Source organism: Olea europaea, unplaced genomic scaffold, assembly GCF_002742605.1.
Source record: "Olea europaea var. sylvestris unplaced genomic scaffold, O_europaea_v1 scaffold4012, whole genome shotgun sequence".
NCBI classification, from domain to species: domain Eukaryota; kingdom Viridiplantae; phylum Streptophyta; class Magnoliopsida; order Lamiales; family Oleaceae; genus Olea; species Olea europaea.
This window is the reverse complement of record NW_019259733.1, coordinates 12,505-16,289: the sequence shown is the minus strand read 5'-3', so window position 1 is coordinate 16,289 and position 3,785 is coordinate 12,505.

Below are 3,785 nucleotides of genomic sequence, written 5' to 3'. Positions count from 1 at the left end.
TGGAGTGGAGTGGAGTGGGGTGGGGTGGGATGTGGAAGAAAATAAAATTTAAAGGTCTGGAATTGTGTTTGGCACATATATAAAATTTGGATATAGGTTACAAAAAATTAAAATGATTGGGACTACAACTGTAATTATTCATTTTAAATTTTGGCAATTTTTACTATTTTTAATGATTAAATTAACGGAATTGAACGGTATGGGGATTATCGCACCTAAAATGTTGTATTCCACGCTAAATATTTCAATCATGGACTTTTTCTATTATTTTCAATAGGTAGGGGTACCATGCACATCATCAAATACGTAGTGGGTTTTTTAATATTAAGGATGATTGAAACAAAACCTTGGCGACCTTTATCCATATTGGGGAATTTTTGTAAGCATGATGTAGAATAATCCACGGACTGTAAAACTAGCTAATTATTATTAGCATCAGTAAAATTGGGTGAAAAAGAGATGTTATCCAAATAATGGTGGCTGTTTGTTGCCTTTTTTTATCGTAAGTGTACAATATCGTAATAAGTGATATAGTGGATCTTTGAGTCCGGATTATTGTTTTGATGAGGACTACTATACTTAAATACTTAATTTACCAACTCCTATTTGATGAAAACAAAGAATTACGATTATTTTGGTTGTTTTTCTAATTATATCTACCAATTGGAAGTATCAAAATTGTGCACAAAAACCAATTGAAATTTCAAATATGGAATGGATATTAGGGCATAGCAATTTCATCTATCGATCACCTTTATATCTTAGTTCAAGATTCATAAATTTAATGTAGTGTTCGATCAAATTTTTCTATTGTATTCAATTTGCTCCTATCGAGTTCTTATTGAGTTCATTTAACTAATTCAATACCATATCTCTTTGTGAATCAATATTGGTTAAACACACTATTTGTTCTAAGAATTCGTGTAACGATCACAGTGGTTAGTATAGGTATCTCTGCACGTTATATTAAATTATCAAATTTTAATATGTGGTCTAAATCTAAAGCTCATCTCTCGATTTGCAATAGATTCACAAAATCATTGAATTAGTGATCAAGTAAGTCAAAGTAGTAAACTCATAATAAAATGAACACATATATGATAAAATAACAAGAATCTTGAATAAAAAATAAAATGGTCTCAAATATATTACATTGTTCACCCTAATATAATATTTAGCTATTCATTATGTAAAAAGAAAAGCAATAAAGTGTTATTGAATACATCACATGATTTTGACTAAAGATGTAGAAAAAAGATTAATCTTGCACCAAGATCTTCTTCTTCTTCCAATTAATACTTCAAATCTTGAATTTCTTGATGTTTTTCTCTTTGATTTGTGCTCCTCAATCTCCAATTGTATGTTCTTCTTAATGTTTTTGACCCCTCTTCTATTTATAATTTCCATATTGTTTTTCTCAAATTCGAAGTCCTTTTGGGCTTTTAAGGGGTCAAAACTATACAACCCTAAGACGGACAGCGGGCGCTTAAGTGTTGGCGTATAACGCCAAAGCGTTGCGATGTATGTCCTAGGTAGTGCCACCTTTCTATTCATCTTCTGCTACCTTTGGACGGTTGCGATGCCTGGACGCTAGCTTGCTGGATGAATTTCAGTTTTGGGACGTTTGATCGTTCCCGATATGGCGCTTAGGTACTGATTTCTTGCTAATTTTCCTTGGTTTTTGGCTTGCTTATTCACTTAAGCACCCTTTTTCACCACCTCAACAACTTATAAAACAACATTAACAAATACATAAAAACGTTCTACACTCACAAGATTTAGCCAATAATCAAGTTCAAATCGTATAAAACTTGTGAGTAAAAGACACTCTTCAAATGCCCCCGCTCTTAACGATTTGCTATATTCGAGCAAACACAAAGAAAAAGAAAATCACACAAACAAAAACATAGTCAAATAACTTGTCTTTTGGGCTCAGTATTGAGAATGTTACATCACATTTATAAATGGCTTCAAAATCACAATGCAAGAGCCAAACTTTCACTTGTCTAGTGCAAAACGAATGTGTATATGTGAAAGTGTAACACCATACGTTCACAAGTTGGTTTCATTCCCAACCCTCAATGGTCTATTATTTCATTTCTTCGCTCGTGTGGTTCATGCACCCCAAACTTGTTTTCTTATATTCTCTCACCATGATGCAATTCTAAAGTTTAGTTTCACTTATCAACTCCTTACACCACTCTATTGTGGTTTAGTTCAATCGGCAATGTCAACAATTTATTCATGTGATGATTATTCCAAATTATGAGTGATTCAATAATTTAGTTTATTCCAAGTTATTCAAATCCACTAGTTATCTAGTCCCCAACAATTAGCTTTTTGCGCACTCGTATATAGTTTATTTCTTTCTTTCTCACTCATTCTTTGATATTTTCTTTTAAACTCAATTTTAACCTTACCATTTTTCTTCTCCTTGACCTCTATAACGAGCTTTGAGTCGATAACTCTCTGATTTTGAAATACCAAAGACTACCAAGTTTCAAGATACCCCTACGGGCTTACTAATTCGAGCAACAAAAGGTGCAGGTATGAAAAAGTACAATACTTATTTTCTATAAAAGAGAAGCAAAATTTACAAGGGTTAAATCCCTAGCATTTTATCATTACCTAGTTCATACTAGAGTGTCAAATACACTCCACACAATCTTTTCAATCATTTCTTTTATGGCTCGAATACCCCCAAATTATTATATATACGGTTAAAAGATATTGTGAATCATAGGTTAAGGGGTTAAGCATCTAAATCCTCTTTTCAAACTTATAAATATGAATCTTCCTTTTCCTGTATGATGCTAAACTTACTTTCTGTATCTAATATTGTTACGATTCACATGGATAAACAAAAAATTTAACTAAAGCACATAATTCATTCATAATCCATAAACTAATACATGCTTTCAAATATATTCATCGTAGTGACAAGTCTATCTAACTCATCCAAGCATGAATTTTTATTTTTAATTTTACCTCCAATCGCCATTCTACTCATGTTGATACCCCCAAACTCGAACATTAACCTATAAAAAGAGAGAAATAGTTAAAAATCAAGAAAAATTTCATAATATGATATCTAAATAATTGAAAATACGAGATAGAGTTTCAATATCAGCTTTCTTGGAAAGAGTTTCAATCTAGAGCTGTACAAGAACACGATCTCCTACTCTGGAAATTCATTGTCAAATGTTCTTTTCATGCCATTTCTTTGTCTTTTCTTTATAGATGGATGCATTTTCATAGGCTTTATTTATGAATTATTCCGGTTTGCAAGGTTGTTATAGTCTTGTTTTCCCAGTTTTTTCTAAGTTTATGTTCAACTGTTTTAGCACCCAATATGCTCTATGCTCGATTCAACTGGTAAGTGGCAAACCTTCCCAAACACCTTCACTGCTAGTTTTGAAAGGCCAAAGTGTCTTCCATAAGACGGAGCATGAACTCCTGATAGGATGGGCTTCTTCTCATTCTCTGGCACGCATATTCTGATGATTTGATCTACCGATCTTTTGTACAAGTTCGGATTATCCCAATAATATAATTTAGTCTCTTAGAGAAGCATCTTCTTATGGTGATAAGTGAAGTATGAATCCACACACACACTCGTTAAGTAGTTGACAATTTTTGCATACTAAGATGCTTTCTCCACCTGCAATAATTATTCATTTGAAAATATTTCATTGATATCCACCTCATCTAATTCAATCGATTGCTCTAGCCTTGATAAGTAATTTGCTACCTCGTTTTCTATTCCTTTTTCTTTTTTTTTTTTT